The sequence below is a fragment of the Dreissena polymorpha genome, chromosome 11, assembly GCF_020536995.1.
Source record: "Dreissena polymorpha isolate Duluth1 chromosome 11, UMN_Dpol_1.0, whole genome shotgun sequence".
NCBI classification, from domain to species: Eukaryota; Metazoa; Mollusca; class Bivalvia; order Myida; family Dreissenidae; genus Dreissena; species Dreissena polymorpha.
In genome coordinates, this window is record NC_068365.1 from 46,561,475 (window position 1) to 46,584,992 (window position 23,518).

The following is a 23,518-nucleotide window of genomic DNA, read 5'->3' on the forward strand; positions in this document are numbered from 1 at the left end:
AATAGTAATTTGAAATGAAAAGTTTTTTATTTAAGTAAATTTCTTTTTTATTTCAGCATTGAAATTACATTTTATTTTGAAGCACTCTTCGGTTATAAGCTGTGGTCATTGAAAAGCTGATTTATATATACCACAGAATTTTATTTCGAAAACATACCATGTTCATTGAGTTGCTATTCAAACTCATTAACATAAATACCGATATTTTTGCGCAGAAATATTATAACAATCGTCCAACTTACGGTTCATATGCATTTTATTAGTTTCGCAGACGAGGTACACAACATTAATTAATGTTTCAGAATCAAGCTTGGTTTAAGATAAACTATTAATATTATCATTAAAACTTGTTAATATATAATAATGTTAATGCATAATACCGAACATCTTACCTTTTACTGTTATGATGAATTTTGCAAAGTATATAACTTCCATCCAAACTACCTACATTTCCTTGGAATTATTAACGCAGTGACAAGGTACATGAAAGTCAGAAGCTTTAAGGAAATTATTTTTTTTGAAGCCGTTTTACCCCATCAGTCTGCGATTAATCTTACAAAATGCACAGGTTACCAAGCCAATGTATGATATAATTACAAAAAACAGTAGTCGATGCCATACTGTATAGCTAAATGGTCGAACATTTTTTAATTAGATTGAAACACAAAATGGTGACACATTTTTGATATGCCTTTTCGTATTACTAGGGATACCAATTTACAGTGGTTTTAATATAGGATTGTACAAGAAATCTTTGGTACAAAATCATTTTAATTTAAAATTTGAGATGCCACTACGGACATATGTACCTTTTGTGAAACTGAACGCGAAATTATTCAATATATTTGGGGAATATAAGCTTGTCAATCGGTTAATAACAGAATTTTTTTCTGGTTTTGTCATTTTTTGAATTTATTAATATGCCTTCCTTTATACTGGGGCATGCAAATACAAATAGTTATTTAAATTTATTATTTGTTTTGTTGAAAATGTTTATCTACAGTTGTAAAATTCACAAAACTAGATCAACTCTTAAGGGAGCAAAATCGTACCTGTCTTGCACACCCATGTACCATGTACTACGAAAGTAGTAGTTGTGATAATATACTCTAACAAATTCTTTAACAATAAAATGTTGCTTATACTGTAATGCAAAAGCAGTTTATTGTCAAACGTATATGATGTGTTGTAATATGCACATTTTTCTTGCAAACTATTTACGGTGTGGAGTGGAATGCCCTCGACCCACACACACCTATTGACGAGGAGAGTAACATATATCGAACGGAAAAACAAAAAACAATTGTTAATATACGTGTATTTTATTTGTGAGTTTGTTTATATTAATAATACTGATCGTTTCACAATTTGTCAACACAAATATGCAATCACGTTCTTCTGTTGTACCTTGAATTGTTTTCATGAAAATACATTATCAAACACGTCAATAATGAATTGTTTCACAAAAAATTGTATGCTTGATTCATTTTTTCTAGCCAAGGAATGCAATTACATAAACAGCCTTTATAAACTCTTTCCAACTCAATTTCATTGAATCCGATATTCCAGGTTTAGAATAGTTTTTTTTATGTATTTTGGTTTACTGTAATACTTAGACAGGTATTATCTGAATATATAAAGAATAGAAGGTTACTGCCTGATAGTTTTGTAATATATCAGGCGAGGCTTGGAATATAATTAACGTCGAGGCATGCCGATCCGCTATTTTATTCGTACCGAGCCTTATATGTTACAAAACGATCATGCAGTAATCTGTCCCCCATTTTATAAGAAATATTGAAAAATAATCGCTGTTGTTTCGCGGGAATGAATATAATTTTTGACGTTTGATATCTTAATAATGACGTCATGAGTACTGGCGCTTAATATTTGTAAAATGTATTTGATTTATTTTTCCATTTCCTTGAAATGATAAACTGTTTCAAACGAATAAACTGAATTTGTATTTTACATTGTTGTCTTATACCTGAGGATCCAAGCACTTTATATCGTTTACAAATGTAGAACAGACAACGTTAATTCCCTTTTCCAGTGTATCTTTTAATTGTGTGTCTACATGATTTAAAAATAAATTGATATACAAACGCAAACGTTTCTGCGTATGAAAACGCGACTGCTAAGACTGCACTCGATCGCTAACCTCTGCAATTGGGCGAGGCAAGTTTCGCGCCCACTCATTGATTTGAACAAAATTTGTTGAGTATAACAATCTGATGTCACTTATATGTACAAAATAATATGTGTTCTTTGTGTTTTCAGATTTCAAAACATATAATGGTATTTATTTCAATATAAAACTGTCATTTTCACACCCCATACAGGGATAATTTCGACATTTGGCATGCAAGTATACCTTTCACCTTCTTGTTTTAGAGAATAGTGTTTAAAAGTAATTTATTGTATAAATCTATATTAATTATTTGCTCGTCGGGTCGTCTGCAGTTTCGACTCAAATGTCATAATTTGAACCATATGAAATGTATTTACTATTAAATATGTGGAGATTGTAGATACAAATAATATCGTTAAACTTTTTAGACTACATAAGTCTATATAAATCATATGACCCGTAGGGAATTATCAGTTTTTACCTTGCTGGCATGGTGGTAAGGCAATGTGCATGGTAGTACACACCAACTATCTAAAATCTTATTGACGACGGTATTTATAAGTCATTCTACCGCTGGGACGTCGTCAATTTTGAGGCTAAATGTCTGATTTGAACAAAACTAGCAGAAGGCCGCCATACACTATAAAACACTTAATATAAAAATGTAGAATCTAGCAGCTTCAGATACGATTAACACAAGTATTTATGTATAAGTCTATATAAACCATGTTACCCCCATTTAGCTTGCCTTTTTTTTTACTTAAGAACCATGATTTGAACATACTTAGAAGAGGAACACTGCACGATGTTACACTTTAAATATTAAATCCGATTGTAGGGCAAATGCAGTTTGAATTAAAAGGTTGCGGACGACTGACACACGCGGCAGACAAAAGACTTTCCCAAAAGATCACCCTGTGAATTGAACATATTGGTTAAAAAAATATACTTAGCACTTATTTGAGTGTAGTCATGGGAATTGAAAATAACCCTATAGTTTATTTAAGATTAAAACTTTACTTCAAAATCAGCGGAATGGAATGACCAATCTGAAAATAACAGCATGGCGTCGTTGAAGAAAGAATATCTTAACTATACTTGATATAGGTTAACAAGATGCAGAGATCTCCCAAAGAAAATTGCATGTTTGTAATTGAATGGCAAAGGCTCACTTAAACTTCATTAAAGCTGATCGAACCAAAAATAAGCGCCTTTCAACCAATAAGGATACTGCGAAAATGTATGTATCATCCATTTTAGATCCTTCGTTCAAGAGATCTGATACACGTTTTTCCCTTCCATAGGGATGCTGCACATGAAATTTTATCAACTTATTTTCACCACAGTTTTGCACAGATGAATATTAAATATAATAAATTAGCTCATATCACCGACAACTCAGGTACATTAAAAGTTAAACGGACATAGCTTCGACACTTTAATTTGTTCTTGATGAACCCTTTAATTATGGCGATTTGAACCGAAGCGTGTGCGTCGACGATATATATTATATATATATATATATATATATATATATATATATATATATATATATATATATAATATATATATATATATAACTATCCAAGATGCTGCATGTGTGGTTATATGATAGAAGGCGAAAACTTTAATTTTAATGGTAAAATATTTAAAATAAAAACAGAAATGTCATGCGATGTTAAAAATGTTATTTATGTCTTAGTTTGTAGTGGTTGCAATAAATATTACATTGGACTACTTTAGTCTAACTGGAGATAAACTATGTAATCGACGAACTGTTAATGAACAACAAATGCGTGATCCCTCAACTAGACAAATGCCATTAAGCAAACACCTTGATGAATGTTCTAAAATGGAACCAAAATTAAAAATATTTCCATTTTATAAGTTATATTCGGACTCTGTTTCAGCTAGTTTATCAAAAGAACAATTTTTTATTGATTTATTTAAGCAACTATTAAATTCATTGCGTTAATTTGACGTTTGACGTCATAATATAAGTAACGTCATTTGACGTTGTTACTTTGACAATTGGACGTTGTTGTGTATATTTTATATGCCCTGATGAGCTGTGCGAAACAGGTCGATATATTTTAATACAATTTGTTATACCCATACGTCGTGTGTTTACTTTTTCAATATATTGATATCTTAGTCCGGATTCACTTAACATTTTTACAATTTTACAAACATATATATAATGTTCATTTATCAAAAGTGATGATGCTGCTACAATAACTACTTCTACTTCTTCCTAATAAGCTGAACACGAATTTCTATTTAATGTGACCCAATAACACACAGAGCTTGTCAAATATATCGGTAGACGGTATATACGGAATAGTTCAAAATTTTGAAATGGAAAAAGTTACAGTAATACCCACGTGTTGTAATATATTCCTTTGCTGGAACAGTACTAGTATCGACGTGGTCCACGCTTCAGGTTTGGCTTGGAATATGGAGAGACCGGACGAGTATGCACTGCGCTAGATGGCTCCAAAGTCGCATATTCAGAGACCGGACGTGTTAAGTCTGCTTCCGTGCCTACTGCTCAGACTGGTAGCCTTTTAGTAAATGTAGACCAACTCAGTTCAATCGCAGCAACTTTCATTACATCAATAAATAATGCATACGATGATTGGAATATAAGTTTCCTTAAAATAACTTAACATTGCAACAACATGCTCTGACACGCCGAGGCATAGTTCGATGGAATCAAAGACGCAATTACAAATCTAGAAGAAACGTGCTTTGCACTTTATTTAGTAATTAATTTGACGCCTCTTAGTCCGTTAGATGCTCTAATAACAAGATATTCTATTCCGACAATAATGAATCCAGACAGGAAATCAAAGCGCTGAAGGCACTGAATTTGTTCGCTGTTGTATAATCTGAGACGCAACTCAGTTTTCAAAATTATGTTAAAGCTTTTTATATCGCAAGTTTGAAATGACCACAACCATTTCAAATTTATAAAGAGTGTGTCTTAAAACACAGGTCGAGATGTGTTTGTGTTTTTTTTCCAAATCATTGATGAAGCTAATCAGTGTGCACAGCCTAATCTTATTTGACATGCATTTGGCCCCGTTTTTCCTGAAAGCAGTCAATATGTACAGATTTCAATGATTAACACTAGACTGGCCAACGTTGTCTAACAAGCTGTTGAATACATACTATGTTTTGTACCAGTGAGAACAGGTAGATGCGGTGGTTAGAGCAGACGCTTTTAGCATTCGTCTTCTGCTTAATTTTGCTGCAGTTATCCACACAGGCAGTCACGGGTACGGTTCCTAGCGTAGCTAAACCCATACTAATTTGAAAAATTGCGTCTGCATTACTTGTGAGCTAACGCTCACAAATAAAAATCCATCCGCTCCTGGAAGGGGTGGAAGAAAGTGAAACAACTTCCTAATAAGTCTCTTTCCCTATATATATATATATATATATATATATATATATATATATATATATATATATATATATATATATATATATATATATATATATATATATATATATATATAATGTAATGTACATTTCATGTATTACGTGTAAATATCATCCGAATTCATTCCTGATCTAAATATCGGTGCACATTATTTTGTTGTACGCATTTTGTCTATACAGTGGACTGCATTTAGCAAGATAATGCTCTCCAAGATCTAATATATTTATATATTTGTATTAAGCTTGTGTTTAGTCCATTATGTATTGTTTGTTGTGAGAATAATCCAACATATTTGAAATTCCTGCACTGTCAAAATCGTTGCAGCAATGTATATTGATGATGTCATACGTAGGAATATGGTGGAGTGTTATTGCATGCATTTGACTTTCAAATAGGCTGTAAAATTCTAATATTCACTCCTCTATTTGTATAAAAAGAAGATTTTTATTATAACTTGCAAACTGTTCATTTATATTAATTGTTAAAACATTATAGTTTGCAGGGAACTATTTTAGACGCTGACTGCGTTAGAATTATTAAAGTTTTCATGCTGCAGCATTTAATATTGTAGTGTTAGACATGCATATTTAAAGCTGTTTATCGTTTCAAGTCATCAAACATATTGCCTTCTGTGATTAAGATGTGATATTTGTGATGATTGTTGATTTATTATAATTAGAAGTATATTCTTGTTTACACGTAGCCGCATTACTTCCATCTATGGTGCAGGATGCTGCAGGATTGTGATTGGCTGCAGCCGAATCTTTGGCTGCAGCCAAATCTGCAGCATCCGAAGGGTATATAAGGAGGTTCTCCGCATTGTTTTGGCAACAGTTGCTAACAACAAACATCACTGTTCAATAAATAGAAAACCCTTCAAAAAGTAAGAAACAAACATTAATACTTCGTACAAATTACATTTTCATTTCACGAATTAAAAGTAATAATCAGAATTTGTTTGATACATGAACTACTAACTACTGGTATTTAAGTAAAACGAACGTTTTTAGTATTTCATAGAATATCCTTACTATTTTATGATATTGACAACCTTAAAGCAGAGCAACTATTAAAGGATTGCCAACCTTAAAGCAGAGCTTGTCTGAATAAAGATGCATTATGTAAGACGTTAAACGGTCTCCGTCTTCCTTAGAGTTTGATGCTGGACTCAAACAAATAGTTTTTATATGACGTATCTTCAAATAATCAACTATAAAAACCCAAACCAGGTATAACATATATTAGCCGCGGACATGAAACCAACAATACTTTATGTATAGCCTTACCTTTAGCTGAAAATTTACCTACCTATATGCTTAAACAAAATATAAAAAAACTGGTGATGGGTGTGAATTTTTTCATCTAATGAACTATTTCGGAATACCACAACCATGATTTCGATATCAAAAGCGTTGATTACCTGTGCGAGTTTTACTTCGTTTTCCCTTTCCCTGAGAACAACCTGGGTTACATTTACAGCACATGTGACATAAGTAGTAAATGTGTTCTGATCCCTCACGAGCGACGACTACAGTGATACCACCATACACCATTATTTTGATATTTTAAACATATGATTGATTCTAATATGTTTGAGCTGTCCGCTTGCGAGCAAATTGTGTTAATTTTTCCTGAAGCAAATTAACTACAACGATTCACAAAAATAATACATGTACATATATCGAGTGTTGAGTGGAAACGGGTGTATATGTTTAACGTATCTTTACAAGATACAATAGTTTCACTCTCAACCCGCATTGACGCAAAATAAAAGGTTCCGTACTATAAACTATGATAGGTTACCCAATAGCGTGTTCAGATTAACAACTCTTCATCACGCAATGCGGTAAGCTATCACAACATTGATGTTTTACGCAGATTAAGCATGACAAATGAAGATCGTGAGACTGAAGTATTCGGATTCGTTATCAACCTTACAGGTAAATTCGTGTTTCTTGTTTACACAAAACAGTACAACACTTGGGCACGTATGCATAAGTCTTAAAGGTAGACATACCATTACTTACGTATTGTACGAACTTGTTTAAGTTCCAAAAAAAATCAAAAGGGAATAAAGTTAGGTATCTTCTACAAGTATTTTACGAATACATGTATGATTAAATTTTCATCAAATGATTTGAAAACAAATGAACATAAAGCGATAGTTTGGTTAAGGAAATGATAAACGTTTTAAACACGACGCGGGCATTTTATATGGCATGCATACCGATTCCTCTTAATTATATATAGCGTTGTATAGACACTGTTCGACGCTAAGCGTTCTTGGTGGGGACACAGCTGGAACGCTATCGTGTCGTTGTAGGGTCAATTTCCGAACGCTGTCGTGGTTAGTTTAGCCATATCACGTAATCAGTGACGTCATTATGGCTAGCAAGCAGACGAAAATTGTAAATATTGCCTCCGCTAAGAAAATTCACATCTATGTATGTTCCTTAAATGTTAATCGGTTTTAACGAAATAAAGGCCACGCTATGGGTCAAGTTGATATTTTTTCCTGGTTGTATAAATATTTGACCTTAGATTATAGTTAACTCTATCATTCAAGGTAAATTCGTAGGTTTTATTTACAATGAATGCAAGCACGGCAAGCAAATTTTAAATCTTCCATTGTAAACATTCGTTTTCGAGGTTGTATTGAAGAAGTTCCTGAAAGTTAAAAAATTAGTTTGGGTTGGAATGTACATGCATTAAAGGTCCATTTACAGAACATATGACATAAACCCGATAAATAAACCTATAATCCGCGCGTGACGATATACAATAAAATTAAATTAATTGGAGATTATAGTTTGGCAGCATCATAGTTACCAATTCTACACGCAATACGTTCTAGCAGAATATCGGCGTGTCGTGATTGCCTTTAATTTCGTTGCTTGTCGTGTTAGCCAAATTGTTGGTGTACATTGGAAATGCTATAAGATGGTGTTTATGATATTTTTAATGAGCAAACACATTTAACATGGAATAATTCACGTCCGCATGTACTAGTGGACTGCAAAAAGGAAATAAAAAAAGGTATTTTGGAAGATTTAAATATGCTTGACGTGCTTGCGAACATAGTAACGGAAAAACTATAAATTTACCTCGAATGATAGACTTAACTACTTAACTGGTGTCAAATATTTATTTAACCGGGAAAAGTGATCAACTGTATCGATAGCATGGGCTTTAGTTTGTAAAGATCGAGTAAAAATGTATAATACTAACGTGGATTTGAATTTTCTAAGCGGAGGCAATATCTCAAAATTTCGTCTGTGGGTGCTAGTCAAAATGACGTCACGGACCACGTGGTATGGCCACAGTGATGGTGCTGTCAAAACGCTTCAGGGGCGATGTCGAAAAAAAACGCGTATGCATTTCGAGACATAAATATCAAAACATTATCTTGCTTTTTGTTATTCGGGACACATCTGCTCTAGAATGGAAAATACATTCGGAATCGTGTTGCAAATGCTGAAACAAATATGTTCGTTTAAATATGTCGATTAGCTTAACATACTTGTAAAGACTAAATCAGATGTTTGTCAAGTTAGCTAGAGCAATTCCCATTTTTCGTTGATTTTCATAATTGATAGAGCTTCTACAAACAATACTGTCTTCACTGGACAATGTTTTGATTTTTTTCATTTTGAGACTCAAATCGTACATCAAATCATTTCTGTCTTCAGTTGTCAAAACACCTATATACTGTTTGATTCCAATAATGTCGCTTTAATGGTATTACCATTTGTATTCATTTGCTTCTTAATATTAAATCACGTAAACTTGTTTTATTAGTAGCACAGCCCCATGAATATTTTTATTTAGTACTGCCCTTGGAATTTGTTCACGTCATTATGTCATTATGGATTTTTGTGACGTCATACGACCGACTTTCCCAGTTGTAATCTACATGCATAGGTCATTGGGTTTATAATGTTCCATTTTATTTATATTTTCTCTCTGATAGGCGTTTCTTGTTTGATTTAATTATTTTTAATTTGTTTAGCAGTCACATAAACAACCAAGCTATGTAATATGGAATTTTTACACCCATTATTGCTGCTTCTTCCTGTATTTGCGCGATGATTATCTGAGATATTAACTCTATGATTCTACATTCTCAAATCTTTTCTATAAAGAAGGAATGTAGTTGACAATTGTTAATAGTTTTATTTGATCGTTCGTCAAAAAGTTGTAATTCTGTTACTCTTGTATCTTCAATGCAATTGAGTAATTAAATAGTAATTAAATTGAATGCGTTTTATTCCCTTTTATTATTGTTTAATTTGAGTTACAATGCTATGACGTTTAATTTTATTTACACTTGAATGTATTATGAATATTGCTGGGCCAAGTGTGAGGTTGAGCGCTCTATAACCAGGTTTAAACCCCCAATGCTTTGCATTGACCGTTCCAAGGCGGTGACCCCAGCTTTATTCATTTTTTGTGTTTATGTTGGTTTGTATTGTGCTGTATTGTGCTGTTTTGTACTGTTTGGGCAATCGGTCACTTGCCTTAAATAAAGGACCAACTAATTGTTTTTAATGAAAATTCAATACTGCTCCAGCAGCTGGAGTTTCACTTCTTTATACTGGAGAGGTCATTCCAGCATTGTTGTAAAGCGTCGATACAACATGGAGAGATCACCATTGGGCTGCTACCGCACGCCTCAAGCTGGGCAGCCCCCATCCAGTTAGGTGCCGCCACATTCCGCTTTCCGTACTGGGTGCGTAAAGGCTTAGGGTACTGATATACTTCACAAGCGTAATGCCATTAATGCATCAGGCAACAAAATACAAAGTAAAACTTATGCCGTAAAACTTGGAACCTGGAACGTAAGAACACTTTCTCCAGGATTATCATATTACCTCCGAACCATCTGTGATGCCCGAACGACCTTGGTTATACACGATGAGCTTGTAAGACTCCAGGTCGACATCGATACACTGCAGCAGACGCTGCCTGCTGATTATTGAACCCTTAGAGAAAAGGATTATTCAGGCAAGGGAAGAGATCGGAGGAAACCAGAGGGTATGGCGTTTGTTTCACTGTCTTAAATTTTCTAGTGGGGATGATAGAGTCATCCCAACAAGGAACTGTCATCACTCCGCCCTCACACAACATCTGGGTCAGTTAACCTGATCAGTGACTGTGAACAAATACTCAGCGCCACCAAGAATTCAAATGGCAAGTTGTACAGCTAGCTAGACTCGCTTTCCACGGGATCCCATAATACGAGCACCTTGTATAGATGGGTGACTTTAATGGGCGCGGACCACAGATCTTGTGTTGTAAAAATCGGCGTTGGTAAGAAAAGAATGGGCAGTGACTCCTGGAGCTGTGCTCATACCATGACCTCAGCATCACCATCAACTTCTTCCGAATCAAACCACAGCAAAAAGAAACTTGGAGACACCATCGATCCAAAACTGGCACCAGCTCGACTTGATCATTACCAGGCGATCTGCATTGAAATGCGTTTTCCTTACTCGCACCTTTAACATTGCTGACTGCGACAACGATCACTCGAGGAATTGCTGGAAAATGAGGCTTCAGCCGAAGAAGGTTCACCGCTCTAGGCCTGAGGGAAAACCTCATATTGATGTGAACAAGACCGCTTCCCCCGACAAGGTTACCCAGTTGAACTAAACCCTTTCGGAGGTGTTCCAACTGGAACCTTCTAATGGCACAGCCAAAGATCGATGGGATCACATCAGAGACACAGTTCACGTTAATGTCTTTGGAACGAGGAAGACCAAAAACAACTACTGGTTTGACGCCTACTCCTCCACACTCACCCCGGCCGTACAAGAACGCCGAAATACCCACCTGGAATATAAGCGCTCCACCAGCCAGATGAATCTGCAAGCGCACATAAACCCCAAGAGTACAGTACATAGACTAGCTAGCAAGAGGGTGCGCACATGACTACTGGCATCAAGAAATCCATGGGCCAAACCATAAAGATTATAGATCAATAAGCCACTGGCGAGATCATTCACGACAATTGCAAGTAGATATGGCGTTCGTTGGAAAACTACTTGGAATTATTCTCCCTGATGTACTCACAACTATCCCTATCATGATTGAACTTTATATGAAACCAATTGTGTCAGAACTTAAGACGGTAATCGATTGCCTGTCCTCAGGAAAAGCTTCCGAGAAAGATGGCATACCGCCAGAGGTCATCAAATGTTGAAACATTGTGTTCCTAGAACATCTGCTCAACCCTATCTGTCAGTGCTGGAAAGAAGGATCGGTACCTCAGGGCTTGCAAGAAAATCATCACAGTTTACAAGAAGAAGGGCGATTGTACCATCCACTGTGGGATATCCCTCCTGAGAGTTGTGGGTAAAGTTTTTGCGCATGTCGTCTTAAATAGACTACAGAAGCTTGCCGATAGAGTGTACCCAGAGTCAAATTGCGGATTCCTCTCAGAGAGATCAACAAAAGATATGCAGAGAGCAACACACGCCTCTTGTCAATGCCTTAATTTACCTAACCAAAGCATTCGACCATTTTCAGCAGGGATGGACTAATCACCGTCTTGGCGAAGAGTGGCTGCCCGTCAAGACTCCTCAGCGAGCGTGATCCTGTCATTCCCCGACAACATGAAATGCACTGTGCAGTATGACGGCTCGTCGTCAGATGCGTTCGACATCCGCAGCGAAGTCAAACAGGGCGGCGCTCTCGCTCCCACAATTACCGACATCTTCTCTGTCCTGACTGAAGGCAAACAGCTAAGAACGAGAGCGTTTCAATAAGCCTGATGCTTTCGATGCAAGCGAACTAAAATAAATAGGTTTAAACTGAGAACGGGAGGTGATGACCAGGGGAATGCTGTTTGCAGATGACGCTGCTCTGGTCACCCATATTTAAATTGAACCTAAGAGAATGTTGAATTTATTTACAAAAGTATGTGATGAGTGCAGCCTCACAATCAGCCTGACGAAAACCCAGGTGATGGCTCAGCATGCCGAGCCACTTAACATCACCATCAACAACTATGAATTAGATGTCGTCAGCCGGTTAACATGAATAGGATCTATCATCACCGACGACCTCACACTGGAATTAGAAACAAATCACAAAGGATTGGCAAGGTCTCAAAAACACTGGCCATGCTATCAAAGAGAGTGTGGTGCAACAACATGCTTACTACAAGCACAAAAATAGCTGCGCTTTAGGCATGCGTTTTAAACATTCTTATGAATGATTGCGAATCCTGAACCTTATATGCCTCCAAGAAGAAAAGGCTGAGAGCTTTCCATATGCGATGCCTCCGACGCATACTTGATATCTCTTAGAGCGAACGTGTGACTAAAATGATGTCTCCGTCAGACCCCGTCAGCGTCGCTCTCAAATGGTTGGGTCATAATCGTCGGATGGACAACGGCCAAAGACGTACTGTATTGGGAACTTGTCTCAGGCAAGAGATCAACCGGTCGGCCACAGCTCCGCTACACTGAAATTTGCAAGCGCGACCTATTAATCATTTACATAATCCCCAACACCTGGTAAGCGCTTGCCCAGGACCTGTTCTTGTTGGACTTGAGGTGGAAGAGAAGAAGATTCGCCAGCTTGTCAATGACAGGCGTACACACAGAAAGGGCAAACAGCAGCTGCCGGAAGTCAAATCCGCCTTTTTATGGGCAAGTTGCGGTAGAGACTGCCACTCCCGACAAGGTCTGTACAGCTGATGTAAACGCTGCAAAAGCAACCCACATACATAAGCATCCCGACGCTAAATAAACAATTTAGAAATTCTCAAGGGAACGCATCTCCATTGTATCTCGAGACTAACGGACGCAAACATCAATATAATGACATATTTGGAGTTAAATATATTTAGTAGTTATATGGTATAAGACTTGAGTTACACCAAGGCGTAGGAGGGTCATGGGGGTTGATCCCTGCGATTGGAGCTTTCTTAAGACCAAATACTTCAATAGTTGGTTTATTAAGGAAACTGACTTGAGAACGTTTATATAATTCTTAGGCTTTCGATGCAATCGAGCTAAAAAGTAGTCTGAACGGAACTAAAAAATAGCACTTCATGAATACAAAACAAGAAATGTGACCATACAAAAGAATACAAGTTTCAATCTTTTACCAATGATTTAGGTGTTTTTCATTTACTTTGAGATCAAGGTCTGTGCTAAGATGTTAGGCTCAAAGTCGGTAATTTCCGGGAAGCTCGCATTGGTTTTGCGTTACATCTTGCGATTACGACGATAAATTCCGCCGTTTCGCGTTTGTACTTAATAAGTTCTTTCACCGTGAACCTTAATGACTTTGGCTGGTAACCATATTTTGCCATGATGCATTCGAACATATTCATTGACTCCAAGTTTTGGCAGTGTTTTTGTTGACCTATCAAAATAATGCTTTTGTTTTTCTTTCGCTCTCTGTTTAAAAGATTGAATAGGTTTTGTGTTAACTGTTTGGGGACGAAGATGTTTTTGGGTAACCGGTATTACAGATTTAGTGCGTCTGCCCATTAGCAGTTGTACAGGGGTGAAGCCAGACTTAAGTGGTGTGTTTCTGTATTCAAGAATGCACAAATAAGGATATTGTCCGCTTTCGTTGGCTTTTTGCAGCAAACGGTTTGCTGTTTTCACGGATGAGTCTCAAAATACATCCCTTCTGCCACGTTTCTTTGCTAAACACCAGGCGAACCCAATTAATTGCTGGATTGATAGCGGAAACCCACGGAAAGCAATGTACCCAATATAGCTTACGAGTGAAGCTTCCTCGTCCGTTGTCAGTGCCGTGTCGACCCCCATTTAGCATCCAGTGCAACTTTTCCACTTATCCTATCTGACAATGTCATTCTTGGCACACCAAATTTGTTGGCATCTGAAGAAACTTACATGCCTCCATTTTTTTACATTATATGCCGAAATCATACTTTCCACAGACCATTTGCGTAATTTTGATGGACGATTTTCCATTTCTGCAACAATGTTAGAATTTCTCGAGTTTCAGTAATGCATTTTAATATATATTGTTACACAAAACTAAAGTATAGAGAGTGTTATGTTTAACTTTACTTTGAACTTTATGCTCAACGTAGTTGTTTTTTGTTGTTTTTTTGTCAAAAAAGTTTTCATCATATGCTTATTCCTTAAGTCGTCATAATGTATTAAAAGTCGTCAGTGACAGATATATCTTTTTGTTTGCTTCTTAGTATACTTTAACTTTATCAAAGGGAGGCTTTTCTGTTATTCCATGTATTTTAGTGCCTTTGGGTTTATTCAGACATGTTAAACAATGGCAACAATGACCCACGTGGCTTTCGCCTTAACGCACCGTCGCAGCACTTTACTATTTGCCCGTGTACAAACCGCGGACAAAAAGTGTGATCTTGGAAAGCCCGGAATTTAATGATTTATAATCCTGGTCTCATTGATACATATTAAAGGCAAAAAAGAGAATATTTACCTTTTTAATGAACGCGGGCTTCGGGGGTAATCAAGGGAAAGAATTCGATACTTAAAATAATTGACGACTTTATGTGCATGACGACTTTAGGTTATCGTACGTTAGAGGATATTTGTTGGTTTCGGTAGCACATCGAATTTAATTCACGAGTGATATTAGAAATTCATATTTTCATGAGTGGCGCAGCCACAAGTGAAAATATTATTTCTATGATCACCAGTGAATTAAATCGATATGCTACCGAAACCAACAAATTTCCTTTTTTATGCTTGTTTTTTGTAGTTTTGTTAATTTTCCCAATGTGCCTCATAAAGTTTCCCCGTGGGGTGCCCCAATATTTAAAACGCACAAAGAACTACACAAGAAAATAGTTCACATCTGAAAAAAAATGTAAAAGTGTATTAACATCAATGTTTTATTAAACATATCTCTTTCAAATCAAATGCTTTATACATCCAATATTAGAACAAACAATAGTTCAATTAAAATTATTACGAAATTAGTAGTATTGCATATACTCGCGTAGTAATGTGTGTATTCCACTTTACTCAAAGTTACGAAAGTGCTCGCTATGTTGAACAACACTTCTACGACTTGTTGGATTAACAACAGATAACTGAATTGAACTAGGAACGCCAACATATTTCAACAGTGTTCTTGTCCTAAATGGTTTCGATATCAATCACTGTCACTGTCTGCAATAAGACGGATTCACTAGTAGCTTCGCTGTATAGGGGAATCTACGGTTACCGCCGGTGTACGGGATGGAGATTGCCTCTGGTGATTGAATACATTCTGTGTCTGGGAAAGGCCCATGTGAGAATCAGAGTTGTGAAAATTAAATTTTACATTTCCCGGGAAATGTGAGTTGACCAAAAATCCTCGGGCCATCGGAAAATCACTTAATGCAGGTGTGGCTGACGCAGTGGCAGTGCGGCTGTGCTTCTAAACAGACTAGTTTGAATGAGAAAGTAATTTTGACTGGTACTTATTCAAACTGCTGTCATTATTCAAGCTGCTAATATTTATGTGCCCTGAAATCTGTATTATTTGATGAGCAGGAACATTCTCGTCATTCAGCTTCTGAATCAAGTTATTTCTTGCACTGAAAAAAGTGTATTTTTATCGTAAAAATAAAATCACATTTCAACTGTACACATGACATATTGCACACTATATAAGTTGTAATTGTTTGGTGTGCTCTTAAAACACTTCAATAAATACATGGTGATCTGTCAAGAACTGGATGTAATGAAACCGGTAAGTAGAGGAGTAGTAGAGTACAGGGGATTTTATGAATTAATATTGAGAGTTTTGTAGCATGTAAATTGGACAAACAAAAACCTATTGTATTAAATCGATATATGTAAGGTAAATGACTTTTATTATATATTTAAGTCTTGTTATGCCAGTAGTATATAGGGGTTTGACCTGTATGGTTTGATTCTTGGCTCTTGAATACCAGCATCTGTTTTCATCTTGGTCATTATGCTGTACAACTTGTTCATTCCCATGGCTGACTTCCTGAACCAGCATTGCTGTGTCTTGTTGCCAGGAGTTAAGAAAAAGGGTCGGTCTTCTGTCATCATGTCAACAGGGCGTTTGTCGGCATATAGCTTGTAGAAATGCTACGGGTCTCTGTCGGGTTGTTCGGAAACTGCATATGCCCTTGGCTTGACTTTGCTATGAATAGTAAAAATGTGTGTTGCATGAAATGATTGGTTAAATTAAATAACATTCCACCAAAAATGAAGACTACTATAGATTAATACAAATAAGAAGTATATTGTAAAATATCCTCTATTAATTCACTCGTGATCATATATTAAATATATTTTCACTTGTGGCGAAAATAATAATTTATATGATCACTCGTGAAATAAAATCGATATTCTACCGAAACCAACAAATATTCTCCATGTTTGTACTATTTTGACTAAAGAAACATTCCATTTATATATTTTATAAACGGTCCCAGTTTTTATATAAATGATCAATTCAGATTTTTGTATTCAAAGATATTAAAGTAAGAAATTCACCTTTTATCCTTTGGATTTTCAACAGAACGGGTTTTTGTCTGACGCTCAGTGTCGAAGGTGATTAATTTTTCACCAGTTTCAAAATCCACTCCAAGGCTGACATCACCCCAGCAGAGGGTGTGAATGTCCTTGCCGGTTCTCATCTCAAAATGGGTTGTACGTATGAGAGTGTTATAGAGCTCTTGGGCTCGATTCTCCCAGAGTTTTAGCGGCGAACATAGCTGCGATATGTTCATTTGTTAATGCCTGGGCTTAATGCGGTTTTTTTCCATAACCTTGTTGTTTGAGAGCTTTTTGATTACCTTTTAATACTTCCCTCACTTTGGCAAATTCAGGGTCATTTATCAAAGAGTTCTTGTAGTTAATTTGCCGTAAATGTCTGTCGATTAAGTTTAAAAATGCCCTCAAAGATGTAGGTTCATTCTCTGATCCATCTTTTTTAGTCACATCCAACAAAAACTCACAGACCAGAGGGTTCAATTCCTGAGGAGGTATATTCTCAATATTGTTTGCCTAATTTTGGTGATTGTTTATGAAAGTTTTGCAAAGTCTGATGTCATTGTCGGTTTTATTTCTTGTATTTAAGTTTTCGTTTTCAATCAGAACGCTATCCACACTTACAGATCTGAAATTCCTGGATGGTGTTGATGTTGGGTTTTGTTCTTTTTCTTCCTGTGTTGATGCTGGTGCCAGTGGTGTTTGCGCTGATGTTCCTGCTCCTGCTGTTGGTGCTGCTGGTGTGATTTCTTGTGATTTAGAAGCGCTGTCGTTATCTTGTTTATTGTTTTCATCAAAAAAGTCATCTTAGTAAAAGATATTTGAGAAAAGAAGATTAATTTCATTGTTTTCCAATTCATCCATTGTTGATGTTTAAAATTTAGCAGACGAAATAATTATGTATAATGGAGGTAAATGTGTGTTTCAGGTTCAAGTAGAGTAGTCTCCCTTGGATGACAATTAAATATTGAGGCTCACCATGGGGTTATTGGGTAGCTCCAGTATCTAACTGAAACAGTGAAATATCAATTTTAAGTCACAGATAATTCCTTTTAAACTACTAGAAAGCGTAAAATGAATATCTTTAAACCAATTTCTTACTTATACAAAAATGTAATTAACAAACATGCATGAGCTGTCAGTTAAGTATTGTGTTTGTTAACAAACAACATGATGAAAATGAAATCCTCAAAGCAGCCTAGCCCCAATTGTTAACACATTTACATTTTGTCAGCAAAACACGTTATCCATTACTGTGCAAAGCAATTGTAATACACTGGATAATACTTTAATGGGATAAGAGGATAAGCATTCAAAGCGTTTATTATTAATAATACAATAAAATATTCAACACAAAATTACTTTAAACAAAAATGCCACAACCTCTGGAAAATATCTGTAACCACTCATTTTCAGACTATGTACTGGTACAGAACACTTAGACCATAGGTACGGTGGGACAAATGCCCACAAAAGCTAACTAAATGTATAATACTATCTGGTCAGTTGATCTCAAACTTAAAATGACAGTTGTTAATATATTTCACTGCTTTACTTATAGATCACTTAATTCCCTTTCTACTGCTTAATTGCCTTCTACTTCAAAAGTCGCCTGCATAGGTTGCCATTGCATGCTTGTTTAGCACCATTTCCAGGATTAGGTACAGCGGTCTTCAGGTTAGTCCTTAGCGGATACCCACTATCTCCTAGCAGATGAAACACGTAATTGGTGCTGAAATATTCCTGTATGGTGAAATATTTTTAAAAAGACAAAAGAGCAGAACCCGTCAAATTTTATCAGAATAATCAGGATCTCCATAGGTTTCATCAACATAGCTCAAGTTTGTTTTAATTATGATAGTATCGATTTATTAGTTTTCAATGATTTCTGTGAATAGATCAAACACAATTTTGTTGTAATGTAAATAAAAATTATATGCACATCCACCAAAATTATATCCATGCATAAATTGACCTACATCAATCTTGCCCACTTCTTTTTGGAAGCGCATAATCAAGAGTTTAGTTACCATTTGTTTCTTTAAACTTTGCATTGACAAATATCTGTCTAAATATGTTTTTAATAACGTGAATATTCCTACCTAGAACTTCTATCCACATACTAAGTTTCAAACAAGCTAGTATACTTTTTAAAGTGTAGCAAGATCCATATTGTACATTCCTCATTATTTGAATAGTCATTATAATATTTGGATTAGTTAAAAATAAGCCCCTCACTTATTTTAACACATTTTCGTTTAAGCCACTGCTAACGAACACCAAAGCATTTGTTGTCGCATCAGGCCTTCTTTACTCAATATCGATGAAACTTAATGAAAAGTACATGTGTAAATTAAATGATTGTAACAAGATGAGACTGATATCTCCATTTGCTTAAGTATTAAAGAACACAAACTAGTATTACAATGTCCTCATGGTTTCGTGTATTGTAGTTAATATTATAGTGTAATGTTATTTCTGTTTTTTTTTATCATTGAATTAATCATATGTATGTTTGCGTTTTAATTTACTTCATAATGGTATCGAAAAAGGACTTCAGATTATTGCAATGAAAATGCCCTGCAGACGTATGCTTCTTCGGACTAAGGATTCAGTTGTTTTCACTTGTTGTATAAGGGCCCCATCCTCTTCTCCAACTATTATAAGCCGACATTTTTTATACGATTCAAATTCAGAATTTGAAAGCTTGTCCATGTGGAAATCTTAACAATATCAAAACAGTTTTCTAAACTGGTATTACAATTGGAAATTTAATAAATCCCATGTAGCTCGAAAATTAACAACTGCGTTGATGAAAGTAATGCATGTTATAGCTCATACATAAAGGTCTCTATGATGCTCAAATCTGGAAATATAGAGAATACTACATGTATGTTAGTGTGAACTTGAATTTATCCGACGTGTTGAAGAAAGGTTTACAAGGCGATGCTTGTTCACAATCACACTAATGTAGTATTCTTTCTATCATAAAATATCTTTTATATTTAATTTGTTCCTGATGCAATCCAAAATGTTTGTTTTCGTCAAGTTTTGTTTGCTTCAATGACGATAAAATTCCACGAAAATTCTGAACACGTTTTAAAATATACAATTCTCCATCGCCATCCATTTTCTCCATTTTAAAGCACTTGGTGTAAGCAGGCAATGCTTTGTGGATAGGCATTCTTTGATAGACTGACAAAGGAACGGCGTATTCACCAAAGAAATAACCCTTTAATTTCAACATCGATTTCCTTCGAAAAGTTAAAGAACAATTTACTGACACTTTTCTTAATCTGTCACTTGTTCAACAAAACATCGCGTTATTCGAATACATTCGACACACTCTTTAGCGTCGCGGTATGAGTTTGGTTACTACGCGAGAGAACCAAGTTCAATACCCGTTGAGTTCAGGCATTTTTCTCTTTATCGAAACGAATTAATCAGAAAAATTGGATTGATAAACTACGTTTTTTGTTTATATACGGTATATTGATTTGAAAAGTAAAACATTCAATTCATTCATTAATCAAAATTAAAGAACATGTGAACAAGGGGTGAAAGGCAAACAAAAGTTGTCCCATAACAGGTGTTGAGTAAAGCAACCTGTTGAATAAACCTCTAGTTTATTTAATGGAGCTTAATTTATTCATTAACATCATTTAGCTGTAGGATAAAAATGAAAAACATTACAGATTATTAATCAGCTGCATAATACCAATGCAAATGAGAGCTTTACACGATTATTAGTAATGTATATTGCATAATTTAACATTAAATGTAAAATGTATGTATAAACCCTAACATATTTATTTTCAGTTAATATGTTGTATGACCAAATATGAATATAACTGGAAAATCAAATGAAACTACAACTGAAATTAGGTTAGTGTTTCTTCTTTTGATTTGATTATCATTCCGGATGTTATGACCGATATTCGCAATTTTAATGAGGTTCGACATGAAGCAACTAAATAACGCCAGTATTGCTTAATAGAGGTCCGAAGAATAAATTTTGAAATGAGATCACCAAGATAATATTTGCATTTTTCTTTGAAAATGTTCCAGACGTACTGCAGGGGGGAACCCAGAAAGCCACTTTATATTTACATTTATTTTACATAAGACGCTTTTTCGGCTCTACGGTGTTTGTGCTTCCCTTGGTTTTTTGTTTCAAGATCATACCAAAGCTCGGACTATTTTATGACAATTCTAGGTCAAAATGGCATTAATGTATTTAGTTTTTGTGCTTTCGCATATGAACAATTCAGACTAAAATAACGAAAGTTACATGTTCAACAAGTGGCAGGCAATGTACAAATCCTTTCAACAAATTTTCAACAATAACCCTAATATAGATAAAACACACGAACCTTTCAGTCGGTTCTTAATACCAAGTTATTCATGTATTTGTTTTTTAAATGTTGACATTAAATAAATAAACTCTGATAATATCGCAATTTGTTTACTAAATTATTAGTTCATAAGATCGACATGCGAATTGAAAGTTAATATCATACATGTATTTGTCATTTCTTCATGACTTCTTCTTTTTACCTAGATGCTTGAAATCCCACTAATTACGCGACATATTGTCACAGTCAATGTTTAAACTTTCAACGGCTCATATCGTTATTGAGAACAGAAACGATAAAAACAAAATGTTTTGTTCGATCGTTCTTACTGATTGATGAATGATTTAATGTGTTTTTCGCAGGAAAACCTTAGTGTCTGGTGACGCCGTTTGTGTTGCTTGAATTATATCATGATAATATTCACACACGTGTGTTCCCTTTCGTCTGTTAATGATGCATGATGCTGTCTTCATTTGGCGGCCCTGTGCATGTTTGTATCATTTATGTTAAAGATTTCCTTCTTGCATATTTCACATGTATACTAATGTGATCGATGAATGGGAAAATGTTATCTTAGTCTTCCTCTACTTAAATATTCCTTAGTACATGTGCTGCAAATAAAAATGCATCGATTATTGTCCTATGAGACACCATTCATCTGAAAAAATGTAAATAGGATGGTTTAACAAATTTTCATATCGTAATATGGTTTACCTGTCATACAAAAAGAAAAATGTCGAGAAAACAGATTTGATGTTTTGAATAAAGCACTTTAATAAATTCGCCCTGATGTAATTCTGAAACACTATTTTTGCAACATATTTAAATCCGTTTTGATTTATAAAAGTCTTAAGTGTCTGCATAGGGCTAAACATGTTTAATTTGGGATGATAAAAAGACGTCCAATATTAAACATAATTGTGTTTAAAGTGTATAAACGTTTTAATTGTACTAACACATTTTCACGTTATTTTGCGATATTTGATATTTGAGAAACCTCAGACACTGCCCTGTAAACTGCCACAAAAACGTATGGAACGGTATTTAGGTAAAAATTACATCCTTCTTTATGACTGTGTCATGATAATTGATGGTACTTTCAATTTGTATGTAGACACCTGTTCATGCTTGATGACACTTACATCTTGCCTGATGAACAATGTCTATTTACATTCTGCTTAATGGTATCAGTCATGTGTACAGATGCAACATTCTTGTTCGTAAATTGCATGCTGGTTATGTGTATGTTGGTTTGTGCAGAGAGACTTGTGCAATAGGCGCAGTGCATAATGGAATCAAACATTGATGCGTTGAATAAATTAACGCGATGGCAAGATGTGAGTTTCAACCAGGCACAAAGCAACATACAATCATGCATGATACAATGATGTCAATTGACAGTCGTTCCGAAATGCTACGGACGACTACGGAAATTTACAGCGTATAACGGAAAATTTATGTTATAGCAAAAGTTGTGCCCCTTTGTGTGATATTTGCTACTGAACCGAAATTAACCGCGTGTTTGTAGAAGTTACTTTTTTTTGTTAATGACTTACCATAATGTTTGTACAGTCATTACCTTCAATAACCAAATAAGCTCTATGGATATATTTTCAATATATGCTACTAATGCATGTATGCAGAGCTCCAGATAAGACGCTTTAAGTCGTAAAAAATGAATTAAATTTAGTAAAAAAGTAGACTTAAATTCTGTGCGTACACATTGAAAAATTGAAATAAGAAATCAACATTCGTGATCATACGTAAATCTCTATATCAATGCATATAATGTAAACATTTGATCAATGTGTTCTCACTCGTCTAGGCCCTCATTAAAATCATGAAATCAACAGCACTTTAACGTTATTATGAATTACAGACCATCTTTAAAACAGTCGAAAAGCCAAACATTTTCCATTATCTGGTCCTTTTTCGAATAAAAGTCTGTTGTAACCCGGAAATGGTCACGAGCTCTTCTTAGACTATACACCTTAATGCTGATGTGCCAAAAATTATACTTACCGGTAAAAACGAATTAATAATACACTGTAAGGCTGGATTTTTTACTAGAGTGTAAACCAAGATTTTACTGAAGAAGTTA

The 23,518-nt window shown here is 35.2% G+C and overlaps 1 protein-coding gene across 2 annotated transcripts in view; it reads left to right on the forward strand.

Annotated features, from left to right (window-relative positions):
* Nucleotides 1-23,518, forward strand: part of LOC127849544 (T-cell-specific guanine nucleotide triphosphate-binding protein 2-like) — a 183,452-nt gene that overhangs the window by 37,645 nt on the left and 122,289 nt on the right. The window contains exon 1 of one of the 2 annotated variants that reach the window (XM_052382197.1): nt 7,646-7,660. The exons of the other annotated variant lie outside the window; for it this stretch is intronic. The gene's annotated coding sequence lies outside the window, so the exon portion shown is untranslated. Of the gene's footprint in view, nt 1-7,645; nt 7,661-23,518 lie in introns of those variants that run through there. 2 annotated transcript variants of the gene reach the window in all.